The sequence below is a fragment of the Gadus chalcogrammus genome, chromosome 3, assembly GCF_026213295.1.
Source record: "Gadus chalcogrammus isolate NIFS_2021 chromosome 3, NIFS_Gcha_1.0, whole genome shotgun sequence".
In the NCBI taxonomy this organism is placed as follows: domain Eukaryota; kingdom Metazoa; phylum Chordata; class Actinopteri; order Gadiformes; family Gadidae; genus Gadus; species Gadus chalcogrammus.
The window spans coordinates 16,828,772-16,843,103 of record NC_079414.1 but is presented as its reverse complement, the minus strand read 5'-3'; the positions used below and the strand labels follow the sequence as shown (position 1 = coordinate 16,843,103).

The 14,332-nt window shown below is 40.3% G+C and overlaps 1 long non-coding RNA gene across 1 annotated transcript in view; it reads left to right on the top strand.

Moving 5' to 3' along the window:
* LOC130379485 (uncharacterized) overlaps positions 1–9,345 on the top strand; it is a 55,445-nt gene extending 46,100 nt beyond the window's left edge. The window contains exon 3 of the long non-coding RNA XR_008895127.1: positions 9,255–9,345. This is a non-coding gene — a long non-coding RNA (uncharacterized LOC130379485). The remainder of the gene's footprint in view (positions 1–9,254) is intronic.
* Positions 9,346–14,332: the final 4,987 nt, after the last annotated feature.

The window sequence follows — 14,332 nt, the reverse complement described above, 5'->3', positions numbered from 1 at the left end:
TGTAGGTGAAATTTCCCTGTCAAATGTGTGTTTTTTATTATTTTCATACATTGCTTACTACTAAGCTATATTTTCCATTTTCCACTCCCACCTCACTGTAATTTTGCTCTCTTATTCTCTCTGTCTCAGAATATGGATACCTATGACTACCACTATCAAATGAAACTTAAGCAAAGAATATTCATAATAGTAACACAGAAAAAATGTGGATTCATATAATGTAATATTGTATTAACTCGGGTGATATTGGCGATCCTCTGTCAGTTAATTTAAGCAATCTCTTTTCATAGTATTAAATTCAACCCAATAGCGCAGTCCCATCTCGAGTAACACACAATAATTAATTGAGCAAATGATTACTTTTTCAAATCGCATCCAATCTAAAGTCACAATCGTGGTTAGTGTAATAACTGAAGCGCCATATAATCTATCTCATCTAACCATTTAGGGTGGTTTAGTGGTAAAGGACTTATGATTCTTGTTTTTTTATCATGGTTAAAGGCCACTAATTATGGCCACATACCTTAGCTACGAATGGTCACCTCCCCTAAAACCCCATGATAAACCTTTTTATAAAATACAAGAATGCAATTGTGTCTACAAAATGAGAGGAATCATTTTTGTACCACAGCGCTTTGGCATCCACTACAAATTGCACCAATGTGATGACAAGATTCCAAAGCTTATTGTCAATGGAGCAAAACAGATTCAGCAGTGTCGAGCTGAGAGGTGGCCAGCTGGGCTGTCTTGGAAAGGGGATTGAAACAGGGTGGCGACAGGGGAGGATGCAGAGGACTGGAGAGTACAGCCACTGCAGTAGGACAATCCTCTGGGCTGTTTGAACAACCCATTTCTCACCGCTGTACTGTACCATTTCTGTCACAGACAACCGCCATGGAGGCACTTGCATTCTCCGGTGGTTTTTGCAGTCTCTACTGTCTACCTATTGTTCAGGAGGGTGATTAACATCACAGATGACACACACAGGTCCTGCTCATAGGCGATTGAATTCTTGCTTCCAGAATAATAGGAATTATCCGTGAAAATTTGCCTGAAACTTTGTCTTTTTGTACACATTTCTACACAGAGATAAAATGGATGTGAAGCCAGGAGTAAAAATATTCAAAAACTGCAAACCTTATTTATTTCCTCGAGCTTAGCACTATTGTCAATATGTTATCAATTCACCTTAACCCAAACGATAAGCTGAATGCAATGGAGAAGCTCAGAAATGGTGTCTTCAATGCTCTGGGAGTATACCTCATGTTTCCTGAATCCGCCAACAAGAAAAGATTTATTTGGTTCAGTTGTGCCGGGGTTGTGTTCCCCAGAACCTTTCACAACTAGTGGACAATTTTTAAGGCACAATTTCTGCTGCCTTGAGTCTACCCTGGGGCATTTTTTATGTGTGTTTTGAAAGACTGTGCACACCATGCGATGTATACAGAAACTTTCTTCTTGGCGCATGGAATTTCGATTTCTTGCTGTTATATTTTGTCCTCAATATGTGAGCACCATTTAATCATCAAGTGCATCACAATAGCGCAGTCTGATTCAACTCATAGATTACCACCTTCAATCCTATTCTCTTATCTGCCAACATGTTAGTAGCAGGACAAGTGCAAAGATAGAACCTATTCACACAAGATGTCACAAAAGTTTACAGTTTTTCCCTGATGGTCCCATTGGTCCCATCTACATTTTTGCTGTCAACTCACAGTTGGCCACCTTTCTCCTGGTTAGCCATGTTTACTCTATTGACATACCATTTAAAAGAGGTTTTCAATTTACATATTTCATGATAGTGGCGGCTATCCTTGCTGAAACCCAGTATTCATCACCCCCTACACACATGATGATTGACTTAGTGCATGTGGCCGGTGGTGTGGAAAAAATTTACAAGAACCCCCCCCCCCCCCCTGTCTGTCATGGCATTTCATCTAGTGCTGTCACCTACTGTGAGGTGATGTGGTGTGGAGGGGCTTGCTGGTCATCAATCAATGTCTGTCCTGCAAAGGAGACTCACGCTGTTGATGAAAACCCTTCCTTCCTTCGCTCCCTTTCCTCATTGTTTCTTTCTTTCTTTCTTTCTTTCACTCTCTTCCTCTCTCCACCCTTCCTCCTTCCCCCACTCTCTCTTTCTCTGGCCTTCTACCCTCTTACCTTTGCTTCTCTTTCTCTCTCTCTGTATATTTATGCCCACATACAGTAGGCTCTCGGATTTGTCAATTGTTTATTAATCCCTGTCTTATCTAACACACACACACACACACACACACACACACACACACACACACACACACACACACACACACACACACACACACACACACACACACGTTCATGTCCACATGCACAGATGTCCACACACACTATCTTACTCAATCACTTGCCATCTCCCTCTATTTCACTCCCAAAGTATGCGTTGGTGAACACGGGTGCATTACCTGCAGCAATACATAAGGTACAGACGACTCAGAGCTTTGCTGCATGGAGAACGCTTAAGCTTAAGTGTTAAAGAAAAGGAGAGTTTGAAGATCTTTTTTGTCATGAGGGGGCAGTAATGATGAACACAGCAGATAGAGCTAAGGATTTAGGTTGATAAGCTCATGCAGACCTTAAGGTTTTTATGAAGGTACTACATTCTGCTATTGATTAAATACATTTTATTAGAGTTGTGGCGTAATGTGCACTAAATCCTAGGGTGCTATTATACAGAGTAATGTGTCCGCCATGATAGAAAATCAATGTTCAGATGTGGAAATGCACCAACCGCTGCACCGATACCTCTTTTATCGAATGAAATGCACCGAAACCATTGTCTTCATTAAATTAATTTAATACCTTTTTACAACATCTGGGGTTGACTGAATTGAAACACGAAGATTTAGAGCCTCCATGTGGGACTGGATTTCCTTTCAAATCTGGCCTTGACTCCTGCCCCTTACCACTTGTTCTGGCCACCTCCCCAATCGGCCCGAATTTTTGTCTGAGACATTGTTTGCTATATTATAATCATATTTGCATGGAGGTTGTTTGACCCGAAGCCTAAGGGTACTGGGTTTGATTCTCAATGTCCACAGAGTGTATCTATGGGCTTCCATGAGCAAGATGCCCAACCCCTACCAGCTTCTAAATGTAATGTTTTGTATAAAAGCATCTACTTATTCAAATAATAAATAAGTTACAAAATACACAATAGATAAAAGTAGACTTCTTGTATCCTATTCCTCCATGATTTGTAATACTGGAATAACCTAGCAATGTAACACACAGTATTTAATTGTTCTATGTAACATTTCCTCATTATATATTTTGTTGAGTATGGTACTGGTCATACCACCTTTACCTCTTAACTTTGGGGAAACATGCAAAAATAAGTAATATGGTAAAGACGCTAATTTATTTATATGATATTTATTTTTGTTATATCTTTTTGACCACGGATAACATAACATTACCCCACATTACATGATCTACAGCTGTTTTAGAAGTCGACTCGTCATATGGTTAATTAGAAAGTTAACGTCATGTGACTGCAATTTCATTAGAATGAAATGTCATGATGGGAATTAACGCCTGTTAACTCGTCCGTGAACATGATTTCTGCATGAGTCACGTCAGATAGAATTTCACCGGTGATCTTGAGTACACATGAGTCACAACGTCAAATTAAGGCCCCCTGGAAGTCACTTAAAATTGAAATTAACATTATAACTCAATAGCAACATACCATTCTAATCATTTATCATTTTATACTGCATGAATTAGGCCCACCATGCTTTCCAACGACCAAGAGCAAGACGCGGTTACATCCCTATGTAGGTTCAGATGAACCTGCTAACCCAAATGCAGCCGCAATTCAGCACTCTGCTCCTATTTGTTGTGATTGACTAAAACCAGTGCATTGCCTGGTTTCCAGAAAATTCATTTTTTGCACTGAAAGGAACAGCTGTCTCTGTTAGAGGAATTAAATTGTCCGCCCAGCCTTAGAATCAATCATCTTCAAAGGCATCAAGGGATGAATGAGTTGTACTCTCTGGCTGATATAGCCCATAAACAGCAGTGTAGATTTTTCTTTGGTGTGTGTGTGTGGCTGTGTTTGTGAGTGTGTGTGTGTGTGTGTGTTTATTTCATAATTCAGCAAGATTTATCAATATCAATACTTAAACCCAGTAAAGTGGAAACGAATGGATTTTTGCAATTTAGTGGGCTTAGTAATGGCACAGCCAGTCTGTGTTATGTCAGTATTCTCTGTGTTGGGTTATTTGTATGTATATTCCTGAATATATATGTTTCCTATTATCTCCCTTTTCTCTTTCTCTCTGTCCCTCTATCTCTCTTTTTATTATTTAGTGGTCAAATCTATCCAAAACCATCCAAAACTCTGAATAGTGAATGTATTTCTCACACAGAACGCCCATTCCTGATGACCCATTCTGGCTGGACTTCTAGGTGGACTAAAGCCCCTCTTCCTGTGTGTCTTTCCGGCAGGGGCTCGTCATGTCTTTGACCTCTGGCCATCTTTTTTATAGTCTATCAGGTTCACAGGCCTGCAGAGGCAATATTGACCCAGTCGAAGGCCAGATAATATCTCTAGCACACCTCAATCTCAGAGAGGGGGAGGTGTGGATCAGAGAGAGGGCGAGATGGATTCACTAGATGTGGAAGTATTTCTAATGTTGATACAGTGGTAATCTAAGCAACCACATTTAAATTCTAGGGAAGAACTGACCATAAGTAAATATTTTAGCAGAAGAGGTTACTTTACTCTTCTCCCCCGCTGATTTTTGTTGACGTGTTTACAAAACACCAGAATTCCAGGCTGTTTTTTCCAAAGCCAAAATGTAGAGTGTGAAACCGTGACAGTTTCTGAGGAAGCCTGATGGACTGAAACATTTGAGCGCTGAAACTAAGTGTTTGGTAACGTATTTGGTGTTGTTATTTTGGCTTTCGCCTCAACACACAATTTCATATTTTGGTGAGACCGGTAAGCATGGAGAGACTATCCTGGCAGCAAACATGGTCATAATGGGCAATCTGGTCGCAATCCAGGTCTGGCATCGACTTGACTTGTCTACCTTCCAATTGGTCAAAACACTATTGGACATAATACTTCTCCAGAGTACATTTGTAGTAGATTGAAACATAACAACCATTAGTTGGGCCACCATGCACTTATTAAACCAGAGGCAATAGAGGCCCTGCAGTTCTTTCTAAACGAGAAGACTCCAGTCGCTTGACGGCTAATTCCATGCTGAGTTTAACTTGTTTTTGAGGACTGGGCAATGCACAATGAGGCCTAAGCCAATGCCTTAAAGCCTTCGATTGGAGTTCAATCCCTCTTTACTTAATATGTTTATTGTGAAAATCCTATCTTTGTCTGCTGGTTCCCCCGTGTTAGCCTATCTGGTTCAGGGCGCCAGTGGGTGGCGGGTTGTCAGCTGATGTCGTGCACCTATGCAGGTTTGGCCTGCAGGCTTCATAAGGTTGACCACATCAGCCTTATCTTTTGCTTGAGCTTATTTTGGTTTCGTATTTTACCTTTTGGTTATGTGCTTTATAGTTTTGGTTGTGCCTTTATGGCTTAATCCTATGTTTGGTTTTATGTTTTATTTACACCATACGACGTCCCCACAACACAACACTTTCCACTCATCCATACTCTCACCACTGAACAGATGAGATTATAGTTTTTAAGAACTACAGTATTTTTACATCATTTATCATATATATATTACTTTAGAACTTGGTCTTTAGAGAGTCTTTTAAGACTGTGCAAAACACGGAGCCTGGGCTTACCTTTATCTCTGTGTGATCCCGTTTTGATTAGGCAAGGCAAGGCAAATTTATTTATAAAGCACCATTCAAATCGAAGGCAGTTCATAGTGCTTTACAAAGGAAGAAATCACATGTAAAAAATGCTTTGAAAGGACAATCATAAAAATTAATAAACTAAATTACATAAAGTATAGGATGCCAATATACTATTATTTGAAGTAAAAACTGTCAAACTGAAATGTTTTCAACACTGATTTAAAAGACTATTGTGTAGAGGCAGACCTGACATGTTCTAGAGACGTACGTTCTATATCGTAGGTTTTGGTGAAAGTGCTGCTTTGTGTGAGCTGTGCTGGAGTCCCTCATATCAAAGAAAAAGGTTGCTTGTAAATGGTTCAAAGTTTGCATGAGGTTGCACTGCAGGACTACCCATATTGAAGAGCAATGTGAAAACAAACAGACAAGCTCTAGAAAGAAAGTGAAACCCCCAAAACATACCTAATACCAAACTTTTATGATTAGTAAAGCTGCTGGAAACATGAAAGATTATCTTTTCATGAATAACTACAAATAATTGCAAAACAACCCAATGCATGAACCTGAATTCACTTAATTCAGAACTAAATTTTATGATGTAAAGTGGCGACTATCCATATTTGGTCCTAGCCTATGCATAAGCAACTCACTGCTTTCCGGATGTGTAATTCAAGGTGTGTGTGTGTGTGTGTGTGTGTGTGTGTGTGTGTGTGTGTGTGTGTGTGTGTGTGTGTGTGTGTGTGTGTGTGTGTGTGTGTGTGTGTGTGTGTGTGTGTGTGTGTGTGTGTGTGGGTTAATATTGACAGCTCTATAGAACTCTCTCGCGTTGTGAAACACTAAGGCGCTAAGCACTGTGAAGCTACTCCTTCCTTAATATCGGATGGTTCTGCTGAGAATACTCTCTCTCTCTCTCTCTCTCTCTCTCTCTCTCTCTCTCTCTCTCTCTCTCTCTCTCTCTCTCTCTCTCTCTCTCTCTCCCTTTCTCCCTCTCTCTCTCTCTCAGCTAGCTCTCTCTCTCCCATTCGCTCTCGCTCTCTCTCTCTCTCTCCCTCTCTCTCTCAGCTTGCTCTCTCCTAGCTTTGACCGTAAGTAATGAGACAGAACTCAAAGCTTGTCTACACACATGTAGCCTCCGTTTGAGTGTGCATGTAAAAGCTATTCTTGAAGGACCACACACTCATAAACACATGTGTTACAAAAAGACACAAACACATTTGTAACGTGATAATACCGACCGATCTTGCAGACGTTAAGGATTTGTACAAATGAAACATAAGCAAGTTTAGCATATTTTTCGAAGCTAGAGCGTGTGTTGTGTTACACGACACTGTGGAACACAATCCTTCTTTCAGACGGCTTAAATCCACTCGGCATGAAAAAAAGCGCCCTGCCACGGTGCCTTTTAAGAGGCAGCGACTAACAGCGGAACTGAAGGCTGGGAGATAAAGTTGGATACGTGTTGCCCCGAGTGGCTCATCAATAATGGAGGTGTCCGCTGAAGCCGGGGGTACAGCAGGCAGCGGAGCAGCGACAAAATAAACAGCCTCCCGACGTCCCCGTTAAAAAGTGCTCTAATTATCTAGTGCTGTGGAGGTTAATGATTCGAAAACTATAACACAAGCTATTACTCAATTAGAGTTACGCTAGTTCCACCGGTGTGGCTGGAGCACTGGTTTAGGGCCCTTAAAAAGGATAACGATTGGGAAAACAATTACATCTTGTCAAACACAGTGGCTGGGAGGGTCATTGGTTGGCCGTTGTAATGAGTCAAAATGATCAGCAGAGTTCATTTACATGCAATACGGTGGTGAGCACTTTAGCACAAAAGCATCCAGGTCGAAGCTATTGAATTGTGCAAGCTTTTGTGTTTCGTTTTTTTGTATTCCCGCTGGAGGAAGAAGATGCATAAATAAATCAAGACTTCATTTCTTTGTTCACCAAATTGGTTGGTCGGTTGGTTGAGGGTGCCTCTATTTTGGGATTCTGAACGTTTATCAGTGTTAGGGCTACAAAACTGTACTTATCACTGTATAAGCATGCCTCTTACATGTATACATTTTACGTATAAGCGTTTTCTTCTGAACTGAAAGGCAAGCTTGCTCTTTCCAATCACTTTTTGTACAGTATATTATATCTATACTTTTTTATAAATATATCAAATGAAACCAACAACTTACCTCCCTGTTGTATTTAAATCCCTCCAGCCATAATTTTAATATATATTCAGTTTGGGGAAGAATGTTTTTATGATCGAAAGAGACAGAGTTGCCACTGTTTTTGCGATTGAAGGGAGGTCAAACATGTACACAATGTGTATTCAAGTCTTTTAATCAACACAACAAAAGAATCAAAGATTGGCATCTCTTCATTGGTTATGTGTTCCTTTTCCTTCACACACCCTATGTCAGGACTCCCCGCTGTGCAAGGTTTGCACAAACTCTCCGTAGGTGCGCGTGTGTGTGTGTGTGTGTGGGGGGGGGGGTTCTGATCAAAGCCTGGATTCCAGAAGAATGAGGATCATCACAGCAGGCCCAGCTACAAGCAGACAACCAGTTTTAGCTCAGGGAATCTAGGAGGCCCTCTGAAAAAGAAGAAGTATGACACAACATGCAGTCAGATATTGTATTTTGTATTGTACTGTGTTAAACAGATAATAGCATAACACAGATATAGTGATCTTTTGCTACGCTAGTGTGTGGCTAAAATAACGCTGAAGTCATTAGCTTCAGTCAAATCTGGGATGATTGATTTTTGGTTTCAAAGTAATTAGATACTCATGGATGTCCTTCTTTAGGGAATCTCGGATTATATTGGATTCACTTTGAGGAGGCTATCTTATCGCAAATCAAGGCAGGCTAAAGTGAATCAAAGCTTGGCCTACTAAATGAGTCATACACAACAAACTGTTTATCTGGTGTTTTCTTTGATGTAAATCTTCGCGATCAATATTTACTGTAACAATTACACTTGTGGGTTTAATTGAGACGTGTTTTGATAAACATATTACGCAGCTATTTACTCTTTGGTTATGCTGTTTTAAAATTGTAATACCAACGTTGTAAATATTTTGTGTTGTTTCTGTCATGCATTTCTTTATACCTGTGTTGGTTTTCCCATGATATATTCATAGTCAGCACTAGCTATCTGCAAATTGTGTCTCAAGATAGTGTATTTGAGGTCTTCTAGTCCCAGCCAAACTGTGTTCAAGCAGTTGAGCAGGATAACCTTGCCATACTCCATCACGGCATGTATATGAATTCACCCCATATTGCTTCTGATAAAAGGGCCTAATAAATGAATAGATAGTAATTGCAGTGCAAATTTTGTTTTGAGTTCATGATCTATATGCCAGAATATACAACGCTAGTTTTCTTCTTCTAGCATGATTGTGCTACTCAGACGGCAGGGTGATGAAAAGCCTCTTTTCGCCCTCCCAGGTCCTCCAGGGATACAGCTCTGGCCTTTCCTTCTAATCAAGCCGTAGTTGTCTCCTGTTCTGATGCTTGGAGGGAGATTAATAAAAAACACCATTAACTTGAGCTGTATCTCGTCTTTGACAAAGCCGCTGTGTTGAGCCATTCCCGGTGTATCTGCTGATAATGACTAGCACAGCGATGTTAGCTTAATGTTTTGTCTTAATCTACAAATGGCTGCTTTGGTTTCTATGTTGTTGTTTTTTCTTGATAATGGGGAATTATGGAGGGGTGGATGGTCATTAGTTAATGGATTTGATACAGGAGCCTTTTAAGGCAGCTCTAGATTAAACAAGATGAACAAGGAAAACTAAATTCCCTCTGAAATTAGTCGTTTATATGGGGAGAGAGAGAGAGAGAGAGAGAGGAGAGAGAGAGAAGGCAGAGAGAGAGAGAGAGAGGGAGAGGAGAGAGGAGAGAGAGAGAGAGAGATAGAGAGAGGAAGAGGTAGGAGAGAGAGAGATAGAGAGAGAGAGAGAGAGAGAGAGAGAGAGAGAGAGAGAGAGGAAGAGAAAGGATCATAGAGAGAGAGAAGAGAGAGACCAGCCTACACAAAGCTTTAAAACGGATAATGACAGTACACTATTTCCCCTTAGAATGTTTTTCAATTCCTCATTGCTGGAGGTTGTTTTGGGGTAGGAAAAGGGGCAAGCATGTTGTGAATGTTGGCAAGTAGACCGCAGAGAGGTATTACCGTGATCAGAGATTTCAGTACGGCGCATTCCAATATAAGGTTTGGCAATATAACATAACAAACAACATGCAAGTATGTTTGTGAGTGATATTAGTTACGTAAGCGGATATATAGTTTTCAGTCTACAGTTTGTAGCAATTCCATGCTTTGTGTTTAATAATACTGTGGCTTCTCTTCTACACAAGAACTGCTTACTTTTGTCTTAATGCTCTACAGCATAGTAGAAAGGACACACGCATCGGACGTTTCGATTTTGGAAACATGGTCCACTTAAGTTTCAATTAAGACAAACAGCTTTGAACATATGGGGGAATTTATTACAAATGATCAAACAATGTGGTTTGTCAATACTGTAAAAGTAAAATGCATGCATGCATTAAATAAAAAAAACACTATTCTGGATGACGGCTTGCAAGAAAACTAAAAACACAACAGTATTATTACTGGAGTCTATCACATAGTTGCATCAGTGGAACAATAACAAGTTGAATTTAAGCTTGAGATAAACTTTCACAGATGAATGTCATCTTAATCAAGGGTGAGAAAATCCTCGTCCCAGCCTCACCTGAATCCATGCAGTTCACATGGGCATAGAAAAGCACAAACAGAGAGCCCGATAGCGAGATTAACAAGCTACACTGCATAAAATCCTCTGCTGTGATGCACAAAATTAAACCAGCCTTCGCAAGACACAGCATACCAGACACAAATATATCGGATAATGGCTCTCAGTAGAAATGTGAGGACTGATGGGAGTATACTCATATAAGATCAAGTCTGTACTATTGCCAAAGCAGTTATGGAAAGGCCAAAGCTGATCATCAGAGAGAACCCTATCTGAGTCTCATTGAGTATCATAACACTCCAGTTGACAGCTTATAGCCCAGGGTGGTTAGCTGCAGAGAAATGATACAACAGGTCAGACAAGCAGATGTCAACACTAGATGAAGAACAAAGCGTTAGATTGCAGGAGTACGGACACTTGTAGTGGAACAATTAATCTCAAAGATCAAATGAGTTACCACAGTTACTCATTTGCCACGATACTAATACCATGGCAATCTACAGACTTTTTATTGTGTGGATGTATTTCGTTTTCTTGCATCCTTGCAGACATGTCCACTCCCCACCCATGGTGTATTGGAAATGTACTTGTTCACCATGGTTGACTTCAGCCAAAGCCATTCCTTAAATCTCCACGATGGTCATTCCACTCACATACTTTCTTTGTGGTTACACCCCACATTGGGAATACTGGAACCAGCAGCTGTCATCCAGCCAGCTGATATTGACCGATCATCCCACACAATCGCAACTGAAGGGAAAGAGTACAGACCTCGCTTGCTTGACACAAAATAACACATGTAGAGATACTCACACTGACGAAAGATCTAAGCATAACAGAGAGCCTGCACCACACAGCATCAAACTGCACACCTCAAAGACCACGAGTGAGACAGTCCAGTCCCTCATAGGTCAGCTCCAATATCTCAAGTATACCAAATATTGCTAATGATGCGCCCAACATCATTTAGTAAAAAAATTAATATATTTGTATATATTGTTAGCTTTTGTTGCATGCCTTATTGCAGTGGAACTTGTAATCCAGCAGTGGTGCTGCACTGCTTCTGGATGGATGAAGGGGAAACACTGTTCAGGGATACACAAGAAATATATCTTCGACTTTTTTTCCTGTTGTGCTATTGAAAATGTTACGTTTTTCTTTGGCTTCCTGGTCACGTTTTCCTGTTTATATGCAATTACCCTACACTTTGCCAGTGTAGCTGTATTCTAAAATTAACCAAACTGCGCATAAACTCACTTTGCTGCTGTACCAAAAAAAATCTGAATTACTTTTTGGTACCATTCAACAAGAAACATCCATAATGTTCAATTTGTACAATAGCTCAGCATTTTCATGAGACAATTTATATTGTATATTATATGTATATGAATATCGTATGTATGTTATCATGCACATTTTAATATGAATTATTTTGCACGAATGCACATTAATCCTTATTGTATTGCCTTATCATTCCTGTGATTTACATTTTGCACTTACATTTATTATACGTTCTGTTTTATATTATCTTGTGAAAAGAGAAATTGTAACAAACTATTATCCCTAGATCAATGAAAGATCTATTGAACAAAATTTTAATTCAGCACATTTATATGTCATAGTTGTATTATTACAACATACGGAGCATGATATGATTTCATACAACTAAAACTAAAAACAGATACAAGTTTAAAAACATTTTTTGTGCTTGAGGTATGCTTGTATCTTTGCGTTGTGTCTCGGGTCAGGGTTTTAAGGCCTATTTTTTCTGTCTGCAGAACCAGACTTCCTCTGGGAGTATAAGGGCTCCAGGACAGGCGCGGGGTCTCCTGGTGTAGCTGGGGGAACCCTCTTCATTAGAGAGGTCAGTGAGGGGGTGCTGTCTGGAGTCCTTCTGTCTGAGAAGATGATCCACAAGGAGAGGCTGTGCTATATAATGCATGCTGCTGCTGCTCACTCACTGAAAATAGATGTTATAATAACAAGCTGACTGGTCTTGTCTATCTGCCGATGAGGTCTGTGTCTCTGAGCACAGGAGAGACTGGAATAGTAATTGAATGTAAAAAATAAAGCAACTTGAGTAAATACATGACTTGGTTTTTGATGGCCTAATTGAATGTGCTGCTCCCAAAGTATCTTCCTGTGTACTGTCAGTGGTAATGATAAATGTAATATGAAGTACCTTTGCAATTGCTTGAGCTCAAATACAAGTTGACATTTTCCCTGCCGACAGACAATATGGCCAGGGTGGTTTCACAAAGGAAAGCCATTCACAACTGAAACTCACCTTTACAAAGTCCAGACAATTTCCTGAGCCTTTATCTATTTACCAGTGTGTGTGTGTGTGTGTGTGTGTGTGTGTGTGTGTGTGTGTGTGTGTGTGTGTGTGTGGTGTGTGTGTGTGTGTGTGTGTGTGTGTGTGTGTGTGTGTGTGTGTGTGCGTGTTTGTGTGTGTATGTGTGGGTGCGTGTGTGTACGTGTGGGCATATCAACCTATGTCGTGTATACAGTAGAGTGCAGTGCATTGAGGATGTGTGTGTGGGAGGTGTGTGAGTGTAGTATGTGTGTGGGAGTGATTGGAATATTTGTGAGCGTGTTGATTTGTGAGTAACAGCCGATGTGTGCTGTGTTTGTGTGCATGTGTTTGGGCATTCCGACCTACACCAAGCTCAGAGCAATAAGCTGCAGGTCTAGCCAACTCCTAGCCCACCAGTCTGTGTAGCAGGCAATAAATAGATATGCATGGAGCTTTTACATGTACCTTGGCATGGACTGCTAAGCAACATGCTGATGCTTCCTGATGAGCACAGATGATTAGACTAGAGCTTTGAAAAAAATAAAGATTAATCAGACAATCAAAAGCAGTTGTATTGAAATAGGCTTGAAAAAGCATAATGTTCAGCTGACATATAGTTTGAAAGAGAATTTATCGGAGTAGGTTTAGTGCTATTTTTTGGAACGGATTGGGCAGTCGGGAATATAAAATGACTAAATACATTTTAATTAGTGTGTAGTCCCTTGAAAATAAGAATGTTTTTTGTTTTCATTACCTTAGAATGAAAACGTTATAACTTCGTAAGGAGCGTGCCCTCTTCCACATAGTCCGCCATGTTGCACAACCTTTCTCCAGTAGAACTGACAAGCGGCTCTAGAGAGGCGGATTCTGAATCATAATCTGTATCTGGCTTGATAGCCATGACCTAGAGCAGTGGTTCTCAAACTTTTGATACCGCTTACCACCTCAGAAAATATTTGTCTCCCCAAGTACCACCATTATGACCGATGTTATAAAAAAATAAAAATACAGACTTGAGACCTGCGGCCCTATTCAGCTATGTACAGTTCACGTAGGAGGCATATTCTTTCTTCAAAATAATAGTATTTATTGTTAACTGTTGTCAGCTGTACAAAGTGGTAGCACTAGAACTTACACACACACACACACAAACACACACACACACACACACACACACACACACACACACACACACACACACACACACACACACACACACACACACACACACACACACAGCAAGTGAGAACATTAAGAATAACAACAGTTTTTCATTCATTCACACACAGCCTTTGTCGCACTGATATGTGGTCGCAAAAGAAAGGAGAAAGCACACAGCGTCGTCCGAAAGCGCTGAAATGTTTCGTCGCACAACAATTCTGTTAAACTCGTGCTCTGAAGGTATTTCAGACGCGGTGCGTAATGATGTTGTTCCGGACTATTACAATTTGTCTTTCAGCACTGCGTGTTCTGTTGTAAGATGAAGT